Source organism: Ambystoma mexicanum, chromosome 13, assembly GCF_040938575.1.
Source record: "Ambystoma mexicanum isolate Mex_15411 chromosome 13, UKY_AmexF1_1, whole genome shotgun sequence".
Classification (NCBI taxonomy): domain Eukaryota; kingdom Metazoa; phylum Chordata; class Amphibia; order Caudata; family Ambystomatidae; genus Ambystoma; species Ambystoma mexicanum.
In genome coordinates this window covers 645795831-645821584 of record NC_090938.1, presented here as the reverse complement: position 1 = coordinate 645821584, position 25754 = coordinate 645795831, and positions in this window count along the sequence as shown.

Sequence of the window (25754 nt, the reverse complement as noted above, 5' to 3'; positions counted from 1 at the left end):
GTATTGAATTAGAAGCAAAATTTGTTTTGCCCTATGCTGTGCCCCAGTTTGTACAACAAGGTTATCGTCGGACCATTCGCTTACCACATTTGTTAAAGTAGAGGTAGCACTCTACTAATTGGGAGCAAGAACTATTGAATCTTAAAATATTATCACAAGAAGCCATATAACATTAAGTGCGCCTCTACATATCCAGTTTCCATTTTATTAGATATGCGCCCCTATGCTTCGGGGGCTGGGGGGAGGGCTGCTTACTGTAAGCAGCCCCCCCCAGCCCCCACCTCACAAACGTATCCCTGGTGGTCCAGTGGGCATTTCTGGTCATTGATCGAGCGCTATGCGCTCGATCCGTGACCAGCAATACTTCAAAAATGGTGACTTTGGAAAGGGGAGAATCTCCCCTTTCCAACGACACAATTTTTTCTAAAATCCGTGGTGGTCTAGTAGGCCCCAGGGCCCTAAACCCCCTCCCACCTCCCTACGAATTATTTATTTTATTTCCCCTTCCCTGGGGGCAGATGATCAGCCATCTGCCCCCAGGGTTGATTAGATATGTGCCCCCATGCTTTGGGGACCGGGGGGGAGAGGGCTGCTTACTGTAAGCAGGCCCCCTCCCACCCATGTCACAAACGAATCCCTGGTGTCTAGTGGCCATTGCTGGTCACGGATCGAGCGCTCTGCGCCGATCCGTGACCAGCAATGCTTCTAAAATGGTGTCTTTGGAAAGGGGAGAATCTCCCCTTTCCAAAGACACCATTTGTTGTACAATCCGTGGTGGTCTAGTGGGCCCCAGGACCCCAAACCCCTCCCACCTCCCTTCGAAAATATATATATATTTTTCTTTTTTTTTCTTTTCACCCCTGGGGGCAGATGATCTCTGCCCCCATGGGTCTCCACAGCCGTGGCGCCATGCTTTGGAGGCTTGGGGGAGAGGGGGCCGCTTACCTAGTAAGCAGCCCTTCTCCCCCGCTCCCAAAACAGATCCCTGGTGGTCTAGTGCACATTGCTGCCCGCGGATCGAGCTCTGCGCCCGATCCGCGGGCAGCAATGCTGTCACACAAGGTATCGTTGGAAAGGGGAGTATCTCCCCTTTCCAACAATAAAAGGGGAGTATATCCCCTTTCCAATGATACCTGCCTCAATCTCCGGCTTGAAATACAGCCGGAGATCGAGGCAGAGGGGCTCTTACCTTCTCTCTTCACTGCGGCAGTCGAAAATGGCTGCTGCTGTGAATTTACTTTCAATTTCATGTCGGCGTGCGTCACACAGGCCGAAGTGAAATTGAAGGTAATCCAACCCCCAGGCAGGGAAGGGGGCCCTCCCCCTCACATAGCCTTGGGATTGGATTACAGTTTTGTGCGATCCCTGCTTGCAGGGATCGCACACAACAGAGTGCCTGAAAGGACGAGCTATCTCGTCCTTGGCAACAGGGAGGTAATCCCAAGGACGAGATAGCTCGTCCTTGGCACAAAAGAGGTTAAAGGAACCCGAACTTTCCGTCCAAGATGCCTGGGTCCATTCACCGTCACCTCCGTGATAAATACTGTGGCGGTCAGACTAGCTTTGCCGTCAAACATGCAGATTCATCCTGTGTTCCACATGGATCTTCTTAAACCGGTTCAACCTGGGACCTGGGTAGCAACGCCACTGCAGCCATTAGTAGTCGCCGGGGAGCCAGAATTCGAAGTCAAGGACATCCTAGATTCAAAGTACGTCAGATCTAAATTATACTACTTAGTAGACTGGAAGGGGTATGGTCCACAAGACAGGACAGGGGAGCGTTGGGAGTACATCCATGCACCTCACTTGCTTAGACGATTTCATCAAAACCATCCAACCAAACAGAAGAGCCACCTTGAGAGGGGCCTTGGGGGGAGGGTGTTGTCATGATTCCTGCCCCTCATGTCCCAGCCTTCCAAGATGTCAGGCTGGAGCCAGGCCACGAACACCTACATGGCCCTCAAGGGCCTCATATCCCTCCAAAGACCCACTTAGAGTCAGACTTGGCGCTTCTGGCACCAGACTCACTCACTCCCATAGGATAACATTGGGGATTGGACTTGCAGTGCATTGATGGGGACAAGATGGATGCCCCCACATATTTCTGTTCCCAGAACTGCATGTGCAGTCTAGTCTTTTGGGTGTGGTTCAGCCCAGAGACACCTGGGATACCCATAGACTATTTAAGCCACGCCCAGGTTGACAAACATGCTTTGCTTTTTCTGCACCTGCAGCGTGACACTCACCGTGTTCGGATCGGTCTCCAGTAGGCCTGCATCTTTCTTCTGCGCTCAGCTTCTACAAGAACAAGAACACCGTTAGGAACAGCCGTACCTTGCAGCACTTCTGCCCATCATTCATCGCTCCTTCTGTTCTGCAGGCATCTTCGGCGGTGTCATTCCCATCCCGGCACGCCGCTTCCTAAGGAAAAGGGAAAAGAACAGAAAAAAGGCATTGGTAAGCATTCTGCAAATCTTTGCTTATTTTTAAATACTGTTCGAGCTTCAAACGCTTACCTGAATCCCAGCCGCTCTGGGGGAACTCTGTCTCCGGAACTTCTCATCCATCTGCAAGAGGGAAAAGACACTCCAGGTTAGCGTGGAAACATCTAGAGGCGCCGCATACCGCGCTTACTCACCGCATTTGTTCTTCATAACCGGCATCCACGCTGAAAACATCGCGGCACCTAAAAGACACAGAAAAAGAGCTCAGTTTAATACAAATACGAAAGAGGTGCATCGCGCATCGCACTCTCACTCACCTTCAGCGCTACTCATCTCAGCAGCACACCGCCATCCCCGGACGCCGACCATCATCTAAGGAAGGAAAGGAACGAAGTTAGAGAACTGTTCAAAAGACTCATTATACTTACCTGTCGGACTCTTGCCAGTGAAGTAACTAGGCAGCAACGAGCCCGCATCAATCAACTTGCCCCTGCGCTGAAAGCAGGATGGAGAGCACACTATCCAAGAAAACAAGATGAGCTGTGGATCAAAGGGAAGGGTTGGACCCCGGGGAAGAAGGGGTTCAAGCATAAAGAGACAATAGGGAGTTATACTCTACCAATCCTGTGTTTCAGGCCCAGTCTCCAGTCGAATAGCCTCCAGGGAAGGGTTTGAGGTCGTAAGAGGTCAGAACAGGCCGAGTGACGTTCGCATGGATACCAGGTGAGCGTTACACTACCGTTGCACGAAGCACATTATTGTAAGCATTGTTTAAGATGCACGAAATACAAGTATATACGAGACACATTACAGTGACGTTTTAGGCAAAACATTAACGCCAGTCATTCTCTGAAACTAACAAATGACTATGTACTAATGTGGTTATACGGAATCTGTTTTGACTTAGCATAAGTTAACATATTCACAGGAGGGATGGATCCCATTCACTCGTTTTTTCAACTTGACATGTTAAAGAAAATAGACCAAAAACCGTGTAAGAGAACTACCTACTTTTTTGAAGGGATTGTGTCCTCCAACGTATTCCTTATCTTTGATGATGTTACCCATTCCAGCTTGCTGGCCTCGGAAATTTTTTCGGTAGAGGGCGCTGTGCATCGACGTCCCTCGAGTCGGTTTCCCTCGACAGCCTCTGTATCAGCGCCGATGTCATCATGCGTATAAATAGACTTGCGCAGTTTCCGTTGCTCAGTTCCATTTTTCCACGCTTCGTGGGCCTCGGAAACGTAACGCTCAGTTCCTTTCTTCAGGAAAAACCTTCCTATTCTTCGAAGATTATTACCTTAATACGATGGCTTCTTCATCCAAACCGGTCCGGTTTCAAAAAATGTCGTGACTGTGGGAAGAAAATGTTGTTAACAGTTCCTCACAGGATCTGTTTGTGGTGCCTTGGATTGGAGCATCACTGTTCGGAATGAAAGGACTGTATGTCCATGACGGCGAAAGCCTTGAAGGAGCGTAAAATGAAGTTAGAAAGAGGTAAGGGCTTTAAAACTTCAACTCCCTCAAGTTTCTTCGGCTGAGTCGAGACATTTGTCTCCTCGTCGACAAAAAGAAACATTCCCCTTCAAGATCTCGAAGCGGTTCTCATCAGTGTTCGAGATCAAAACACTCTAAGAAGAGGCGTCATAGATCTCCCTCTTCTTCTTCCTCTACCTCCCCAGAAAGGGTCACCATCCCCACAAAACGCAGCTCTCAAGCTAAGTGGAAGGAATTCCGTAAGAAAATGCTTAGCGTCTTCGAGAAAGCGGCCTCGACCCCCTCGGAGACGTCTAAAGGTGATACCCTGGGTAATAGACCCGAAAAAATCAAAACGCTGCGAGTCGTTGAACCCGGCGAGAGAGACTACTCGAGAGCGTCATGAACATTCGGGTAATGCAGTAAGACCGCGTCGACGCCGTCGTCGAAGGTTTCTTCGACTCACAAATCTACATCATCAACGCCTTTGTCGAAGGATCCCTCGATGCATAAATCGTTGCATCAATGCCGTCTTAGATGCCACTGTCGACTCGAATAAAAGACAAACTTACAACTGTCACTACGTCAAAGACAGTAGAGGTGTCGAAAGTTTCGACCATGACGTCGCGGATGCCATTGACAATCTCGACGACGCCGAGTAGGATTCCAATCCTCTCGAGTGCATCGAGGTCCCTTCAAACTTTCTCAACACCTTTTTCAGGATTGTCGAAGCCTTTGACTTTCATGTCGACAACCTCAGCGTTTTCTCAGCCAGTGACAACCAATTTGGCTCCTTATGCTCTAGAAATGGGTTTTAAACCATATCCTAGGTCTGACTACTTTAGAGCTTTGTCCTCTATATATGAGGAAGGGGAGAATTCCGACCATGAGAGATCCTTTGGTTTGCAAAGCACTACAATACCCATGCCAGAGGAATTAATCTCTGAGGAGAGCAGATTAAAAGACCTTCAGGACTCTCTACATGAGGCAATACTTCTCCAGAAGTAGAGTTTGCTAAACCAGACTCTGGAGAGCATGCTGAGACTCCTTATAGGATTCTGATGGCCAGAATAATAGAGTTCATGGGGTGGTCTAAACCTACACCTTCTTTTCAGCACCATGACCTTACTGATATTTTAGATAAAGATCCACAGGAGGATCCTGTTGTTCCTTTTCATACTGCTCTGCAAAGAAAAATGTCTGCGAATTGGGAAACTCCTGAAGTTATCCCTGTAGTAAATAACAAACTTTCTGCTAAATACAGGGCATCTGCTTCAGATGTTGAATATCTGAGCAAGCATCCAACTCCAGAGAGTTTAGTTGCAAAGCAGCAACTTCATCAAACAGTAGGTTTGCATACCCTACTATTCCACAGGACAGGGATGATAGAAGATTTGATGCCATGTCAAAAACAGTTTTTTCAGCATGTAGCATGGCGCTTAAGTCCATAAACGCCACTTGCATGCTAGCAAGATTCAGCCAGACACTTTGGGAGTGTGCTTCATCTACGGCTGACTGTCTCCCAGAAGGAGAAGAAAGGGAAGCATTCTTAAACATCATCAGGGATGGAAAGGATGCAACGTGCGAGTCCTTCCAAACAGGCATTGATTCTGCTGACAGCATCAGCAGGGCCATGGCAGCAAGTACCACAATCCGCAGATTTGCGTGGTTGCGGAAGTCTGGTTTTGCTCCAGATGTACAAGCTAGACTTTTGAACATGCCCTTTGACGGCACTTCTTTACTTGGTAAGAAGGCTGATGACAGCCTGGATAGATTACAAACATCCAAGGCAGCAGCAAAATCTCTTGGGGCTGCAATCTGGCAGACTTTGAATCGCCCCTCAGGAGCTTCCTGGAGGGGTAGGTCCTTTTGCTTTTACTCCGCATTCGGAAAAGGCAGAGGACAGCCAGCTCAAAGGGGCCAGAAACGATTCACCCATGGTGGACGGGGGAAAGGTACAAAAGCCGCAGCAGCAGGTGCCACTTTACCCTCGGCATCTGCGTCAGCCGCTTCAAAACCACTCTGAGGTCTCCCCTCACAAGACACCAGTAGAGGGCAGGTTAACTCAACATCTGGCAGAATGTATGGCTATTACGTCAGATGCTTGGGCATTGGAGACAGTTGCCCAATGTTACTGCCTGCCCTTCCTGCACACCCCTCAGAGTCATCCACCGGGGAACAACTCTTTGAAGTTTCCAGACCCGCTCCTTATGCAGCAGATTGTAGACCTGCTAGAGAAGGGTGCCATAGAACCGGTACCCGTAGCGGAGAGGAACAAGGGTTGGTATTCCCCCTACTTCCTAGTACCAAAGAAGGACGGAGGACTGAGACCCATCTTGGACTTGCGAGAATTGAACAAGTTCCTCAGGAAGGACAAGTTCAAGATGGTAACCCTTTCTAAGATCCTTCAGGCCCTCCAGCTTCAGGACTAGTTGGTATCTCTAGACCTTCAGGATGCTTATTTCCATGTGCCAATCCATCTCAAACACAGGAAATACCTGAGGTTCACAATTGGCAACTCTCACTATCAATTTCGAGTTCTGCCATTTGGGCTGACCTCCGCCCCGAAGGTCTTTACCAAGCTAATGTCGGTAGTGGCTGCAAGTCTAAGGAGGGAAGGGATCTACATCTACCCCTACCTGGACGGTTGGTTGATCAGAGCAGTATCTTCGGAACAAGCTCAGATCCAGGTAGATTATGTCTGCCACTTCCTTCACAAGCTGGGCTTCTCCCTCAACTTAAAGAAGTCACAGATGATACCATCACAGAGACTCCAGTTCATTGGAGCAGTCCTGGACACTTCCCTGGGAAAATCCTCGCAAACAGACGTGAGGGCTCAAGATATTCTACAGATGGTCACCAAGTTTCAAAATGCCCAAAGTCTACCGGCCTTCAACTTTTTGAGGTTGCTAGGCCTCATGGCATCCTGCATCTTCCTAGTTCCAGAGCCTCACCTGAGAATTAGATCCCTCCAGTGGGCATTAAGAACCCAATGGTCGCAATTCTCAGGAAGAATGTTAGATCTCCTTCAAGTCCCGGACAGAGTATCTCGAGACCTTCAATGGTGGGCCTGTTGGGAGAACATCTTGAAAGGAGAACAGTTTTGGCAACCGTGGCCGGAGATAACAGTAGTCACGGATGCCTCACTCACGGGGTGGGGAGCCCATGCCAACGACTTGACCATCAGCGGTCGTTGGTCTCCATCGGAGTCCAGACTACATATCAACCTGTTGGTGCTGAGAGCAATCAGAATAGCGCTGAAAGCTTTTCTGCCATCAGTACAGGGAAAGAATGTCCTGATAATGATGGACAACACAGTGACCATTTACTACCTCAACAAAAGAGGAGGCGTAGGATCACTGCTACTGTGCAGAGAGGCAATGCAGCTTTGGTTTTGTGCAATTCAAGAAGGAATCTCTCTATCTGCAGTTCACCTAGCCAGAGAGAAGAACTTGACGGTGGACGCTCTGAGCAGGCAGAGTACAGTTTCCCATGAGTGGGAGCTAGCTCAGGAAGTCCTTCAAGAGATCTTCGCCCTTTGGGGAACCCTTCAAGTGGATCTGTTCCCCACCAGCATCAACAGGAAGTGCGATCAGTTTTGTTCAAGGGAATTTCCCCTGAGAGGAGCTCTAGGAGACGCGTTCGTAGTGGACTGGGAGTTTCCACTCTTGTACGCATTTCCTCCAGTCCCTGTCATTCCTCAAATGATCATGAGGTTGAGAAGATTCCGGAAAACCATGATCCTAATTGCCCCGGGTTGGGCCAGGAGAACGTGGTACCCGGACCTTCTGGACATGTCCATCTGCCCTCCAGTTCGTCTTCCGCAAAGAGAGGATCTTCTCTCGCAGAAGGGAGGTCAGGTTCTCCATCCAGACATCAGAAACCTCAACCTTCACGCTTGGTTTCTGAAAGGTTGAGATACAAGGATTGGGATCTCCCGGATGACATCATGGAGGTGTTGCTTTCAGTCAGAAGGCCAGCAACAAAAACTTTATACTGCTGCCGTTGGAACAAAATTTGCAGCTGGTGTAGAGAAAAGAATATTGAACTCTTTTCATGCAATACACCAATGGTGTTATCGTTCTTGCTTTACTTAGCAAATTCAGGTCTTCAAATTGGTACGATCAAGGGCTATCTCGCAGCGCTGTCAATCTTTAAGCATACTGCTGAGGAGCCTTCATATTTCAAATTACTCTTGGTAATCCAATTTCTGAAAGGGTTAACTAATGCTTATCCCCAAAAGCCTTTTCAAGTTCCATTGTGGGACCTAAATCTAGTCTTAAAATTTCTGATGGGTACTCCCTTTGAACCACTCCATTCCTGTTCATTAAGATTTCTCACTCTTAAAACAGTCTTTCTAGTGGCTTTAACATCTGCCAGAAGAGTGAGCGAATTACAAGCTCTTTCTTGCAACCCTCCTCATACAATCTTTCATAAAGACAAGGTTGTTTTACAACTGAAGCCTAATTTTTTCCCAAAGGTGGTTTCTGAATTCCACATTACTCAGAAAATAACTTTACCTTCGTTCCATCCTCCTCCCCATTCAGGGAAAGAAGAAGAAAGATTACACAGGCTGGATCCGAGGAGTGCCTTGAGTTTTTGTATTAGCAGACTTGCTAGGGTAAGGCAAGCAGACCAACGGTTTGTAGGATACGCAGGACACGAATTAGGATTGCCAATCACGAAACAGACCATTTCAAGGTGGATCATTTTAACCATTGTAGAATGTTACAAAGTGACAGGAAAAGAGCCCCCTCAACATTTTAGAGCTCATTCAACCAGGGGTATCGCAGCCTCTTCGGCTCTCCAAAGAGGGGTTCCGATTAGAGACATATGTGTGGCTGCCACGTGGTCGTCCGCACAAACCTTTACTAAATTTTACAGCCTGGATACCTCCTCTAACCAGGAGACAAGATTTGGGAAAGCTGTGTTGCATTCTGTACATTCTTAAAGGGAAATATTTCAATTTTACTCCCACCTCCTCTTTACACTATTACTATGGGAGTCTATCAAGGATAATGAATACATCGGAGGACACAATCCCTTCGAAGAACAAGTTACTTTCTTACCTTGTAACGTTCTTTCGATGGGATGTTCCTTATCGCCCCTCCCATCCATCCCTGCAGTAAAACTTCCCTTGTAGTTGCAGCTTAAGCTTCTTCAAGGTTAATAACCAATTCAGGCAAAGCAAATTTAAGCTTCAAAACGTAGCTGAGCAACGGACTCTGCGCGAGTCTATTTATACGCATGATGACGTTGGCGCCGATACGGAGGCTGTCGAGGGACACCGACTCGACGGACGTCGACACGCAGCGCCCTCTACTGAATTTCCGAGGCTAGCAAGCTGGAATGGGTAACATCATCAAAGATAAGGAATACGTCGGAGGAACATCCCATCGAAAGAACGTTACAAGGTAAGAAAGTAACTTGTTCTTCTATGAAATGAACCCTAATACTACAAGTGCTCTGCGTTTAGAGATGAAGTTTATAGACAGACACCATTTTGGAACCCCTTTCCAAATTACTGTTCGGTCTCTGTATTTGGCGATATGTGTTATAGATGTGCTTGTATCATTAGAAACTTGTTCTAAACTCTGAAAGGATTACAGTTGCTTATTTTTGTGTCACCTAAGGCATTTTATGAATATGCATTGATGATCACCCACCACGCACTCTAAGATCTAGCTCGGCCGCCCTCCTGGTCGTACCTAAAACAAACTCAGTCAAGTTAGGTGGGTCATCATTCTCAGCCTTGGCCCCCAAGCTGTGGAACACGCTGCCACCCCACATCCCCCTAACAGAGGATCTAATATCCTTCCGCAAACTATTGAAAACTTGGCTCTTCCCCTAAAACCAACCCTGTGCTAAAACTAACTCAAACTGAATAACACCACTGCAATATTACCAGCCCAACAAACTACTAGATCTCAAACTGCAATATGACAAATAATAGTATAACATCAAGATCCAAGCGAGAAATCGACAACCAATAACCACCAATGTAAACTAAAGAACAACGTGAATAGGTCATAACAGCGAAATATCAACAAGATGAGCAAAGCAAATGTATAAAACCAATGAATGTTTAGAGCGGACAAACGCATAAACGGGAACGTTGCGTGGAGGCGATGAAGGCATAAACCAGACGATTGAATAGGACAGAGAAACGTCTAGACCAAATGACTGAACTGATGTACCAAAAGGATGATTGTATAGAGCGAATGAATGTATAAGCACTGAGGGAGGTATAAACCCGCATGAGCACAAGGGACTGATAAATATGTAGAGCAGAGGAAAATATTGAATGGATGAGTGTATTGAGCAGGCGAGCGTATAGAGCGTACGAATATATTGAGCGAATGAGTGTATAAGAACGGATGAACCTATAAGGGCGAACAAGCGCATAGAGCGGACCAACGTATTGAGCAAATGAGTGCGCTGAGCGCATGTGCGCACAGAGCAAATGAGTGCGCTGAGCGACTGAGTGCGCGAAGCGGTTAAGCGCATGGAGCGGATGGATGCGCGGAACAGATGGGTGCCCTGAGGGAATGTGTGCGTGGAGCGGACGTGTACCGACGGGTGTGTCGTGCGGACGGGTATATGGAGCGGACGAATATGTGGAGCAGACGAGTGCGTAGAGAGAGTGTGTGGAGCGCACGAATGCGTCGAGATGACGTATGTACGTATAGCTGTCGTATGAGTGTGGAGCGGACGTACATTGTAAAACAGAATTATGTGTGTAGAGCGGACGTGGGTGTGTGCAGTGCGGACGTGAGTATGTATAGAGCGGACGTAGGTATGCGAGCAGAACAGATGTATGTGTGTCTGTAAAGCGGACGTGTGTTGTGTGTTGTGTAGAGCGGACGTGTGTGTGTGTAGAGCGGACGTGTGTGTGTGTAGAGCGGATGTGTGTGTGTGTAGAGCAGATGTGTGTGTGCGTTGAGCAGACTTATGTGTGTGGGTGTAGAGCGGACGTGGATGTGTGTAAAGCGGACATAGATGTCTGTAGAGCGTGACGTATGTGTATGTAGAACGGACATGGATGTGTATGTAGCACGGACGTGTGTGCGTGTGTAGAGCAGACGTGTGTGCATGTGTGGGGCAGACGTTTATGTATAGAGCAGACGTGTATGCACGTGTAGAACGAACGTGTGTACATGTGTAGAGCGAACTTACGTGTGTACAGAACGGACGTGTGTGTGTTTAGAATGGATGTGTGCGTGTGTATAGAGCGGACGTGTGCGTGTAGAGTGGACATGCAGGCGTAGAGCGCACATGGATGTGTGTCTGTAGATCGGACGTGTGTGTATGTATGTGTCTGGAGCAGACGTATGTATGTGTAGTACAGACGTGTGCATGTGTGGAGCAGACGTATGTGTGTATATAGAGCAGATGTATAGATGTAGGTGTAGAGCGGACATGGGTGTGTGTAAAGCGAACCGGAGTGTGTGTAAAGTGAACAGGAGTGTGTAGTGCGGACGTATGTATATGTAGAACGGACGTGTATGTGTAAGTAGCGCGGACGGGTGTGCGTGTGTAGAGCAGACATGTCTGTATGTGTAGAGCAAACATGTGTATGTATAGAGCGGACATCTGTGTGTATAGAGCGGACGTGTGAGTGTGTATAGAGCGGACGTGTATGTGTAGAACAGACGTATGTGTGTGTAGAGCGGACGCGCGTATATGTGTTTGTGTATAGAGCTGACGTGGAACAGACATGCACGCGTGTGTGTGTAGAGCAGACGTGTGTGTGTGTATGTAGAGCAGGCACCTGTGTATAGATCAGAAGTATGTGTGCGCAGACCAGACGAAGTACCAGCTAGCAGAGCCGGTGATTCCTTAGTGCAGTTGAATGCATGATCGAACGAACGCATGAGCGACGAATTAGGAAGTATGTAGATATAATCCGATCTCATACGCATCATATCACATCACCACGCTTACTCTCTTCTTTTACACCATCACCCAACTAGAACACAGCGATACTATGACACCATTCGGTATAGCTGTTCTCATACCAACATCTTCCTCATACTACACATCACTCTAACTAAACACTGCTGGTTACACCCTCCAGCCGGCGTTCTCCTCAGGCCTAACGCAGCCTCAATCGATCTGGATAATCCGGCCAGAACGAACACATACGCCTCAACCCTCAACCACCACACCTAATGCTAAGAAGCTGCCTCCACATGAATGCTACACCTGCAGCACACATATACGGTGCGCACACGCATCTTTGACGCCTTTATACTCTCTCTACTGACTTGAACTTCGGTTCCCGAGGGCGTTCAACCTACCAGCGCCTTGAGACTATACCAATGGTACATAAGGCGCTATATAAATGCAAAGTAACATAACATAACATAACATATATATATATTTTTTTTTATCCAAAAAACCGGACCAGTATTGATCTAACAAATATATATTATTTTTTCCTTGTGTTTATACAAACTCCTACCCCCCCACCCGACTCCCCTCCTTAATTTCTCTCATTATGTATACATCTGATATTTTCATATTTTCTTGCTTCATATGGTATATGGACTCACTTCACTGTTTGATTGGTTATGTATATAGATCGATTTGCCCTAATTTGATAAAGGCTTGTGTTGTGCTGAAACACATGTAATCCTAAAGGGCATCACAGTGTGTTATGAATAAATAATTACAAATTCGTTTTTTTCAATCACAAGAATCTGTGTCGTGCAATGTTCCTTTGTGAGAGGAAATCATTCCTTCCATGATGTATTTGGACTATCCTATTATAGCTAATCCCTTGAAGGAGTTTTATAGAAACTATTGAAGGGATAAGGCTAGTAAAAGAGCAATCCAATTGAGATACATAGACAGGAGGTGTGGCAAGTTCTCCATGGTCCCCACAATCAGATTCTATCTTGCAAAGGTAGTCCCGAGATTTTGTTACAGAGTGGAGTTTTTTCCTCTCTGGAACCTGGATGAACCTGACTATTATGAGACCCTAATTCAGAGGTCTGTCCTATATTACATTCCTAAAAGTGTTAAATATGCTGCTCTGCGCTATGAATTGGGTTTATACTCGATTCAGAGTATTGTATGGAAGAAACTTAACTTGACCCGAAAACTATATGTACATTCGGAAAGCTCACTATACTTCTTACTGAGCAGAGATGTCACAACAGGAAATATTAAAAAAGGGTCTAATCTACGAATTACACAAGGAGAGTTTGCACTCATTTTATGCAGCAGGAGTCTCTATGGAATTACTCTTAATGAGGCCTCTAAAGGTTAAAAAAAATTCTACAAATCAGAGATTGGGCCAATACAGTGGGAAAAGTCCTGCGTACTAGGCTCTATGCACATGTGATGTCTCATTATAAAGAACCACACGATGGAACTATACTTGAAATGCTTTCCTAACAAACAACTGAGGAATGATTGTATGCATTTTAGACTTAATCTTCTTCCAACCAATTAAATTTTAACTGTTAGAAGTACAGTTGCAGAAATTAAATCTAGCTGTAGACACTGTCAAAACAACGAGGAAGTGGAACACTGTATCATCTATTGCTTTGTTGTCCGGAAATGAGAATCCCTAGAATTGAATACTTCAGTAAATATGTATCCAACACTGAATGGGTATCTCTAGATCTATTATGGATGAACATTATGCACAGAAGTTCGGTTTCATTAATTCTGACTGTATTGAGGTTGTTAAAATGTGTGTATAAAATTTGGTAATGAATTGAGTCATTTTTATGATCGTGTTTATAGGAAAGATTTATGTAATATGTTATATTCTTCCTGACTAATGAATTTAGTCAGTAATGTTGTTGTTATATGAATTATATTTTGTAAAGGTTTCTTTTTCAAACCAAAACAAATAAATAATAACACAGAGGAAGACGTAAAGTGCATGGTCTTGGTGCAAGAAGAACTCATGGTCACAGAGGAGCACATTGTCATTAATGGGTGCATGATTGTGTTGCTCATGTCGCTATGACAGCAAGTAATAGACTTGGCACACAAAGGAGATCGAGGGATAATGTCCACCAAGAAATTGCTGAGACAAAAGATTTGGTTTTCCAAGTTGGACAGCAGAGTTGAAGAGGCACTGAAAAGGTGCGCTACATGCACGGGGGTGGCCTTGGCTCTACGACCTCTGCATTGAAAATGTGAACCCTGTTTGTAGGAATATGGGAAGGATTGGCAATTGACTTCTTTAGCCCGGTTAGCGACGGATCATATGTTTTGGCCATGGTATAGGCTCAAGGTTCCCAGAGATACAAATAGTGCCTCCCACAGCAGCTATGTCGATCATTCTAGCGTCGGACCGCATCCTCACGGCATATGGCATTCCAAAGATTATCAAATCGGACAATGGCCCGCCATTTACGAGTCAGGACTTGGCTAACTTTGCCCAGTGCATGGGATTCAAACACTGGAAAATCATGCCCCTCTGGCCCAGGCCAATGGCATAGTGGAACGGTTCATGGGGACATTCAAGAGGGCCCTGCAAGTAGCGAATGTCACAGGAAAATCATTTGAGCAGATACTCTATCAGCTTTTAAGGGACTACCGCCATACTCCACATAGCACCAAAGGGATGTGTCCAGCAGAGTTGATGTTTGGAAGGAGAATACAGACCAGAATTCCAAAAGGTCAGTGGCCGGGGGGAAGGAGTGACCGAATTGTGGATGCCAGAAGAGGTACCCATGAAGGATCCATCGAAGTAGGTGACCAAGTGGTGGTCAAACAGCAGAAATAACAGGAAAATGTTTCCACCTTCATAACGGTGGTGCTAACTGTCACCCAGAGGAAGGGTCCCATGATCAAAGCAATTACCAGAAACATATCACACTTCAAAGTGTGCAAAAGGATGGACAATGGGTCATGGAGAACTTCCAGAAGAAGCAGAAGTGAGTGGACTCCTACAAAGAAGGTAGTGAAGCATCAGAAGATAAGTGGGAGGTGCCAGCACACTGCACGCCAAGAAGAAGCCCGGAACAACAGAGAGAGCGGTGGCCCATCAGAGCACAAATAAAACCTGTAAGACTGTTTGAAGAGATGGGTTAGCCAGAACTCAATAGTTAAGAAAGGGATAGATCTCATGTTGGCAATGAGCCTATTAGCCTCATGTTAGAGGTGGGGGTTCGGGCGGGATGGGAAGTGATGTAGGAGAAGGGAGGCTCCTCAGTCTAAAGAATAAAGAATTGGTGTAAAAATGTATGCCCGTGTCCACGTCTTTTGTATATGAAGGGAGGCCCCTTCCACTTTATGACGACCCCACCTTACGGGATCATCACACTCAGCCACCAGATGCAACATCCCACTTCTCCGAACAGCACACCAACTCTTCTGCTTTTATTATTTATTTTACAAAAATCCTTAAAGCACCCGAAGTGCTGACATCATACGTGAATGGACCCACATATGATACTGTCACCAAATGTCCTCTCTATTACCCCATCTCACTGTTTTGTGCCCTTGTTTAAATGTCTGGCAATATAACAGGTGCATGTTATTTCTGCAAATGTGTCCATGATTTGTACTCTTCTGCTGCCACCGCAAATGTGTTGCTAGTTTTGACTTTACTTCAGTTCAGGTCATAGTCGGTGGCATGCCAGCGCACAATAAACACATGAAAACATAGAGAATGGTTTCTTGCAATGGCATGCCCACGAATCATCATGTTTGCTTATGGTGTCAGTAAATTAAGACTCAGCGGTCGAAATGAACAAACACAGCATCCCCTCCAAAATGTAACCAACTTGCATATTAACTTGTCACTCATAAAACATATAGGGCGTGATTGGCAAAGCCTTTTAAAGCGCTTTGTAAATCAGCCTTTCGTCGTGGAATTTAGGGACCGTCTGAATACGCACTTCAGATGGCGACTTGACTCACTGCTTTGTGGTTATTCAGCCCCCTCGATTTAATGGGGTGATGTAATATTTGATCTTCATTAGGGTCACCTGTCGAGGGCTCCTGGCCACCCCTCTCTGGTTCAGGGATTGCTTTTCTTGCATCAACGTCATCTTCACTGTCTCCATGCTGTTCTTCCAGCTCTGAGCCAAGATCCATCATTCAGAACCAACTGGCGTTTCTCATGATGCTTTGTTTCCCATCATGTGCAGTCACTATGGAGCCTTTCGTTGGCACGACTGTCTGCAAACAGCGGCCTTATCTTGTGACTCGGTTGTCTATCCTGGATCAGAACAGTGTCTCCTTCCTCCTTATGAATGTGCATTTTCTGTTGCCTGCTTTCATGCAGGTTCGCTGCTGTTTATTGTTAGCAAGCAGCAATGTCATCTATCTCTGGCAGTTGATGTGATTTTATCAGCACTACCTTCAGAGCCTTCCCTCCATCCCCAGGGGTGTGTCCAAGACCTCCCTCCCCCAGCAGTGGCTGTGGTAGGAGTAGGGGTAGGGAAAAGCATATACCTGTCACTACGCATCAGTAATGAGAGCAGGTGATCAACCTCCTGCAGTGGGTGGCTGCTACTCATTCAACAGCACAGGAGGAGTTTACCTATGTTACATGTATTTGTATTGACGGTTCACTGCTCACACCATCCAGTAACCCTTCATATGTGTATTAAAAGATATGTAGCATACATTACACATGTATACACAATGCATTTAGATAGCTGCCCCATTTTCTAAGTTTATGTTCAAGTACTACTCAATAATGAACACTCAATGAATGCTTCTTATACTTGTGTACAAAAATACATCTCTCAATTATAAGACATGTATAATAAAGAAACATTGCCATTATTATGCCACTATACACAACACACTTAAAATGCAAAATGTCATTAATGAAAAAGCTGAAATCATTGTCATTGTCTCTACCTCGAACCAAGACTACGACTGATCAACTATCTCCAAGAAATCATAGACACCTTACAAACAAACTATCTACATCACCAGGTCGTGATAGGCAACCTCACAAATCATGCTAGACAGTCAGGCACCTGCCTCATCAAATCATGATAGGCGACCTCATAGAAGCATCTGCCTCAATCAATACCTCAATGCGTTTCTCAGTGTGATATCAAATGAAGGGTAAAAGGCCACTCCATACTCACTAACTGTAGAAGGTAGGGAGTTAAGAGGAATGGAGAAAACTGGATGCCTGGGATTATCCACAATTCAAGGAAAAATGGAAAGTTGACAAGATTCCAGAAATGTTACAAAGCAACCTATTAATGCCCCATGATCTTTTCATCAAACAGTTATCAAAAATGGGATAAAATGCCTATCGGGATTAATGGTGCCAGCATATAGTCAATCCAAAATAAGGTGTCTAATGTTAGGTGGTGAGCTGATCTTCCTTGGGCATAAAAACTATGTTGTTCCCCAAGCAGCTAAACAGAATCCAAGTTCTGCTCAAAAGTTAATAAGCTGAGTCCTTTAGGCACTAGAAATGCTTCAAAATAGCCAGAATCCAGCTTCATGGCTTTACAATCGAGAAAAAGAAAAGAGAGGGCTTGGGCCTCTCAACTAGAAATCCTATCTCCTCTCTCTCCTTCCAGCCATCTGCGTCTGCCTCCTGTTCGTCCCGCTAGCGCTGCCACCCCGAACAGCTGTCTGCAGGGCCTGAAGCTTGTTATACATATACTGTTTGGGCGTTCCCTGTTCCACGCCCACAATCCACAAAGTTCGTCCAGTACTGAAAATCTTTCTAAACAAAAATATCAGCGCCTAACATCTTTATTGTGTAAACTATAGCCAAGGGCGACCTTGTCATCCAACAGTAGGAATCTTTCCTACAAATGTGTTAGCCGACAGCATCGATCCCAAGGATACTATAGAAAAGTCTGCTCTGTGTAGTTCTTTGCAGTGCCTTATTATCTCTTTGCTTTTATTATTAGTACATTTGGCGCTCATCCCAGAAAGCCTTCAGTGCAGTCATAGTGGATTGTCTTAGTAAACGCACATTGTGTACTCAAGTCAAGGTTACTGGCGCTCGGCCCAGACTATTGAAAAAACCCTCTAACGTAATGTACTTTAACTTTGTAAAAACAAATCTTGTGGCTCGCATTTTCCTGAATATAAATCTGCATTGCATTCTGCATCAACACATTAGTATCAAAGGTTGGGCCTACGTCTGAAAAGGATATGCCGCTATATGCCTGGCTGACATGGTAAGATACACATTACATGTAACAGTGGTCATGAGCCATGCAGCAATTTTATTTTAAGCAGGGAAAACCTGAGTTGATGAGTGTGGGGTTGTGTAGTATACCATGAGGAATCACACAGCACCATTGCCAGCAATTCTCCTTGCTCACATGCAGTCTGCAATGTCTTCTTTAAAGTACAAATGAAGTGCTCTGGTTCACCATTGGCTCTGGGCCAGCAGGGCGTGATGCCTCTGTCACTGATCTCCATGTCGGCCATGCAGATTTGTATTTCACTGGCTTGAAACAGCAGGTTCTTGTCCTATTGGAGGAAATCCGGCAGGCGGGCAGCGACCAGTCATATTGGCCGTCGTATTAATATATTTGCAACTGTTGATGGAATAAATTCAACCTAAGGGTACCATAAGTATTCATCCACAACTACCATAAAGTGTTGATCGTTCAGAATAGTGCCAAAATCAATGCTTAATTCCTGCAAGGGCCCACACGTTATGTTGGTGATTGGATGCACAGTTCCCTGGATTTAGTTGCATTTTCTTGGCACCATGAGCAGTACATCATTAACAGTTTTTTTTCAACTCTAGAATCCCTACTATCTCACAAAGTCTGGCCTTTGTCTTGAAAGCACACTTGTGTCCAGCATGTGCCAATGATACCACCGTATCTACTAGTGAAGGAGGGATGAATATTGACCCTCATAACAAAAGGACATCTTCCGATGCAGATTATTCAGTGTGAACTTTCCATAGGCCCTGCAAGACCTATTGCGCCTGTGCAGTGCATTGGGGGTGATTTTCCAAAGTCTCTCCACCTTCCCCAATGAAGATGTAACAGGGACAGCTGTAGGCATTAATCATCCGTGTTGGCTGCCATGAGGACTTAAAGAGAGCCTTACATCCCTGAGATGCTTTGGAGGTGGTTGGGTGGCAGGACAAGTAGCACACTGGTTAGCCAGCCCCAGCTCTGTACATTAGAAGCACTCCATAGTCCTGCATTTTGAAAAGCCAGTACTCTATTCTCGCTCGTGGGTTAGGGGCTGTGCCGCTCATGAGGAGAAGCTCAAGTACCTTTGCTAACGTGTTGTGAGGGCTATACTAGAGATGGGAAGTCATGCATCCTGGTCACCAACCTGCATGAGGACCCCTTAGTCCTGTAGGGCTGGAAAACCACCAACAATTCCGTCTGTTAGACGGGGAAACATGTCATTGTTTTGTATGCTGTATGTGCTCGCTTGACCCATTGAATTTCTAGTTCTGACTTGTTCAATCTCCATGCACAGTTCTTTCGTGTGAGCTGTCTGAGAGGCTCTGTAATTGTGGCAAGACCTGGGATGTACCGAGTGCAGCATGCCACTATCCATAGGAAACGCCAGTCTTTCATTTGCAACACGGTTGGTGCAGCTCAAAATATGTTCTCCACTTTCTTGCGATCAGGCGATAGGCTTGTGTCTTGGAAAATGTATTAAAAAAATGCAATCTTCTTTTGCAGAAAGTTGCATTTGCTTTTATTTAGGGTCAACACATTGTCCATTACACATTTCAGAACAGCCTGAGCCATGCAGAATGATCCAGGATTAAAGATCTGTAACGCTTACCTGGTCTCCACAGGAGCGTAATGATTCCCAGGGTCTGTTGATCTACTATACTGATGCTTAAAGGGTTTTTTCCTGTCAGGAAGAGAATTAATAAGATAGGAGGTGCTGTAATTGATAAGAATGGAGAAAACTACTAGAACTCTATGTCTACCTTTCATCCAGAAAATGACTCCGCTCTATTTCTAAACCACACTCTCCTCACCTGTGTTTTGTGTTTAGAGAACTATCCATCCTGTTATCATACAGGGGTGTGTTGATGTTGAGGTTCTGAAGATTATGATGCTGTTGAACTCAGGTAACCTCTGGAGGAAAGTGTCTTAGATGTAAATGAGTCTCTCGACAGAACCAATGATGAAATATGCTGATGTCTCTGAGGAATAAACGTTCTTTATAAGTTGGAGAGATCTCTCTTAGTAACTAATTATTTCTTCTTTCTTTCTTGCAGATTCTCAGAGGAGAAAGCTTTAACAGAAGAGTTTGGGGTTTCAAGAAAAAGAATGTGAAAGCCTTTTCTTGTGGTAAATTGGTGAGCTTGCTAGGAATGAAGTGTGCAAAAATTGAAGGGATCTTCCGTCTCCTGAAGGTGTTTTGACTGAGTTAAGTATGCACGCGTAATCAGGAAGAGAAAACTCTATGGAGCTTCAGTTATGTATGCGTGTACGAATGATATCTTCACTCTTAATTCTGTTATGTTTGTTTTTTAACTAAAGCACCTTTGTATTGCAGGTCTTCGGATACGGAGATAAAACCTCAGACTGCTGCTGCGGTTGTGAATGAAGACTGATGACCGAAGAGGAACTATGACGGAAGACATTTCTTCTACGGGAAGACTGCTGCGGTAAAATCTTTGATCAGGTAAATTCTTGTCTGTAGTCAATAAATATTCTGTGAACTATTCAAACTAGGAAAAACATTTATCTTTGATTTATCAGGTTCTGTTAGAAGAAGCACTGGTAGCGTTACACCGCTGTCAGCGGACCAAACGCGAAGCACGCATTACTGCCGTGGCGGAGCTTAAGTAACCCTCACTGTTCTCTGTCTGGATCTCTGCGGACACTTGTCCATGACCCACTCAGCGGCCATTTTATGGGTATTGAAAAGCTATTGAATCCCCATAGAAGTGTATGGTTATTTAATGCTGTGAATTGTGAGAATGCCAAGTGTGCCAAGCTAACACCTGCCTAAAACCTACTCATTTATACAAAGAATCCCACCTGGACTGAACTCCTGAATCTAGGCTATGAACCCTGGATGTGCTCATGACAAGATCCATTGATAAGGACATCATTGCTTGCATTGGGCACATCTGGGAGCCCTGCTGGCATGCCCCTAATAGTTTCCTGAAACACTTCGGCAACTGAGGGACACCAAAATGCAACCTCCTGCACTGGAATAGACCACAGTGAGAAGAAAAGGTGGGAATGTACCTTGATATAGCATGTAGAGGGACTTGGTGATACCTGGTGTTTAAATCTACTTTAGAAAAGACTGTAGCTCCTTATAAGTCTGTGACAATGTTATAGTCCTCGTAGGATGACGTTCTCTCTTTATTGCTATGACGAATCAACTTCTGGGGTACTAGTGGTCCAGGGGTGAATATCGGTTTCTAAACCATCAATCAGCCTCACACCTCTAATATACCAGAAGAAATCCGAAGAGATTGGAATAACAAGCAAATTATAAACCTGCTTGTCCAATTTTAGTAATGTGGACGGAACAGCAGGCTAATCTCCGAAAGGTCGTGGATCGTTGATTAGTTGCAACACAGAATAAAAACAATTATTACCCAATGATAAAAGGGACTGTCCAGTCAAGATTTTATTAAAAATATCTACTTTATTTATATCACAACTAACAGTTCTACCAACACAATGAAATACATCCTACCCTGTAAAGGAAGGCAGAGGACAGACAGTTTCAAAGAAGGAAAAAGGGTGCACTCTGGATACTGAAGGAGGGTAGTCGGTATGGTTAATAACTGCAACAGTTTAATGTTAATTGGCTTAGGCACCAAGGGAGAAATACGTCTCTAGTGGCCTTCTGGGAAGGACCAGGGGGACAGAACCAGAATGTACTTTGTGCTTTAGATGTTCTTGGTGCTTGGCAGGGTTGAGTCAGCTTCAGGGCGCTTTTCAGGCTTCTGTCACAGAGTTTGAGACGGGAGCCGCTGCGTGTATCAGGCGTCATACCAGTTCAGCGAGCGAAACTGGACGAACGGTTGCAGGCCTGGCCTACACAGCAGCTCAGGAATCGTTGTCGTGGTGATGATGGGCTGTTCTTAAGCATTGGTTGAGAGGTCTCGGATATCTTACAGTGACAGCAGCTTGACAACAGTCAGCGTTCCCATCGGTTGTATATCGAGGAACTCGACTGGCTCGAAAATGTCCTTTAATGTGGAAGGCGGTAAATGCTTGCCCTGACAAGCATCTACCGCCCTCCATTAGCTCCTTCAATGGGCTTGTGTCATCCTTTAAGGCAGACCACCCAAAACTGAGGATAGTGTTGCAGGCAACTGCCTTGTTCTTGGTTGTAGGTTCAGAGACCTTCTAGCACATTCTATCCAGGAATCTTGCTGCAGAGCCTAGCAGGGCACGCTGTGTGCTGACTGGGTATTGGTTCTGGAGCGGCTGGATGGTCTTCTGAGTTCTGTTTCTCCATCTGTTCCATGGGAGAGGTTTGGGGGAGGCATCTTGCTACCCCTCTTTGGATATCCTGGCCTTTCTTCTTTGGAGCGCCAGGGGACCACTCCGGTGGTGATAGTGCGCGGTACAAATGTCCTTTAACATTAACATTAACATTGATGGAAGATGTAAGGCAGACTGTACCTTCATCCAGGGTCCAAGGTTGAGTTCTTCTTTGCTACTTCAAGTGAAGCCTTCAGATGATCTGCCAAAAGAGGGGCTGTGCCCTCTTCTAAAGCAAAATGGGCAACTATGAGTGGTGTAGGCTAAGACTACCTTAGTGAACCAATCCTGGGGTCCCTACCAACAATTTCTCTATGCCCGAGGTCATAACCAGAGAGCTTTGCAACAGGAAAGGTAAAGGAGTGAATACAGGAACAAGGTGTGCCCCAGAGCTAAAATCGAGGAAACCTTCTCTCAGCATAAATCTCTGGGCTCACTGTTATTAAGTCCCACCCATCTTCTGTTGTGGTTAAAGAGTCTCCTTGGTTATTGGTCCTCTCTATGTGGTCCCTGTTAAAGTGACAGGCCTCCCTTGAAGCTGTACCAGACTCTCTGGCTCCTGCAAGCCACATTCTCATACTATGCAAATGGGGTCCCCCTAGCGGTGTGGCCTACTGTAAACAACAGTCCCAAACATGACAGTTCACTGCCACCGGTACTGAGAGGCAGTAGCTGGCTTCAGTTTGACTTAGTTGCAAATGAAAGGTTGGGGGTTTCCTGCCTCCTTTGCTCTGCTCTGCAGCCAGTCCCCATGTGGGCTTGTTTGAAATGCCCCTTGTTGTTATGATAATCGCTGCAGAGCCTAACAAAAGAGCAGGGTGGATCCATGGAGCCTTTGTTACTTAATCGGGCTGGCCATGGCAGGGGGAAGATTGGTGCTCCCCCTTCCTGCAGATGACATTGTGCATTCCTTGACTGTCACATTACAACTAAATATGACAGGGGTGGACGGTGCCTGTAGGCGTTGTCCAGCCTGGAGTCCACAGGTCTATGCTTTTGTCGTGGTGTGAGCATAGGAAAATGTGTGTGGATTAGCCCCACACATTTTCCTGAGGTTGGTCTACCACCATTCCATTTAATTAAAAATGTCAAAAAGGCCAGACGAGCGCACGCCCAACATGTGGATGGTCAAATCCCTCACAATTGCCTTGTTTGACGGTTGCATGCCTACACATATACGGAAGGCCTCTGGTTACTTCAGCTTGGCTCCCACAATGATTGGGATCATCCATAGGATGGGACCTGTGACTCTTTCACTTATTCCTAGTTTATTTTATTTATTTAAATTTATGAAGCTCCAAGTTCAGCAACTCGGCTGCCACCTTCTTCCATAAGTGCAATGGAATTGGGCTGTGGTATTGTACCACTGGTTGACTTGTTGTATCAATGTTAAATCTTACTTCTTTTTCTTTTAGCAACTCATTCCCTCAAACAGATCATAACATTCGTCCAGATGTTTGTCAATGTCTTCCTGGCAGACACTGTAGAAAAATAGACTAGGCCTAAGACCTGTGCTGTGTCACAGACAAGGAGAGTACCTCTTGCCTTTAACATCACATATAATAGTGCCTTGATTTATTTATTTATGTTTACATTAATAAAGCACGATAAGCCCTGAGGCATCAAAGCGCTTGTACATGGTAAGATACAAGAACAGTAAGGCACTGCTTCTGAGTCACATTGTCAAAGGAAGAGACAGGACTCGGTAGTTCACCGGTAGGCAAACAACAATGTTTTTAGAGCTTTCTGGAAAGTCCTGTATGAGTGTTCTGCACACAGGGTAGAAGGGAGAAAGTTCCAATGTTTGCCTGCCATGGTCGGGAAGCTGGATCCTCTGCCTGTTTGAATTTAGGCTGAGCGACGCAGTTGGTGTTTGCTTCCCTAGTGGGTCTGGACGAGGTTGTTCTGGCGAATTATTGAGATAGGTAGGGTGATGGATCATTAGACAAACATCTGTGCATGATGGAGAGTGTCTTGAAACTAATCCGTTCACGAATCGGGAGCCAGTGGGCTTTTGTTCTTGGTGCAGTGATGTGATCTTTTTTCAGGATGTTCAATGCAGCTCTAAGTGCATTATTCTGAATAGCCTGCATTTTTCGAATGTTGTGCCTAGTTGTGCCCGCAAAGAGGGCATTGCAGTAATCGAGCTTGAATTCTATAGTAGCTTGGGCCATGGTGAGACAGCTATCCGGGGAGAGAAATGGTCTGGATGCATTGATTCGTTTGGTGGAATAGGCTGCGGATGAGGCTATGGCACTGAATTTCCGTGAGACGGATAGGGAGGGATACAGGTATACGCCTAATGTTTTCACAAAGGGTGAGACAGGGATTAGGAGGCCATCAATATTAAAGCAGGAATATTGGGGGTCAAGCCTTTTAATCATTGAGAGGGGGCCCACTAGGAGTAACTCAGTTCTGTCATTGTTCAGACAGAGGCGGGTGTGGCCATCTAGGTCAAATAGACAGAGTTTAGGGTGGCTGAGTCGTCAAGGTAGTTGCCTGAGAGGGGTAGAATTTGTGTGTCGTTTGGCATAGTTTGTATAAGATATGCTGAAGGAATCCCGGAGGGCTATAGTGGTATTGTAACTATGTTATACAAAGTAGGGGATACGCAGGAGCCTTGGTGCACCCCACAAGTGATTGGTGCGGGGGAGACACCGGCATTCTCTGCAACGACTCTGATGGATATATCCCCTAAAAAGGACGCAATCAATCTTATGGCTACTGAGGAGAAGTTGGCTGAGGAGGAAAGGTGCTGGCCTAGGATTCTGTGATCCACCAGGTTGAATGCTGCTGGTCGAGGAGGAGCAGCAGAGCAGGACTACCTTCATACCTAATTTCATAGATCTGGGTCTTTAGGTCGTATAAGGCTGACTCAGTTCCATGGCCTGGGCGGAACCCTGACTGACTCATGCAGAGGATATAGTTGGCTTCTAAGTGTCGTTGGATTTGCAGATAGGCGGCTCTGTCCAGAATTTTTAACAGGAAAGGGACAGTGGTGATGGGGCAGTAGTTGGTGAGGATGGCAGTGTTGAATTATGTTTTTTTTATAAGAGGGAGGACCTAGGGTTCCTTGAGGTTTGTGGGGACAGTGCTGGTAGAGAAGGAAGCTTTGAGGAAGGTGCTAATTAGTGGAGCTAGGGAGTCTGCGCATTATTTTACTAGATTAGCAGGGCAGGAGTCTCCTTTACATTAGGAAGGTTTAAGGCCTTTAACAATCGTTTTAACTTCGTCTACAGTGACATTGGTAAAGTGTAACATAGGAGAATTATGTGAGGAGAAGGGGGAAGGTGGTGAGGCAGTTAGCGACAAATGCGTGAGACCGATCAGGGATTGTTTGGTGTCAATTCTACGGTGCAGGGTGTCGATTTTTCAGAGCATGGCATTTTGGATGTTAGAACACCAGGCGTCATCTTTGGTTATG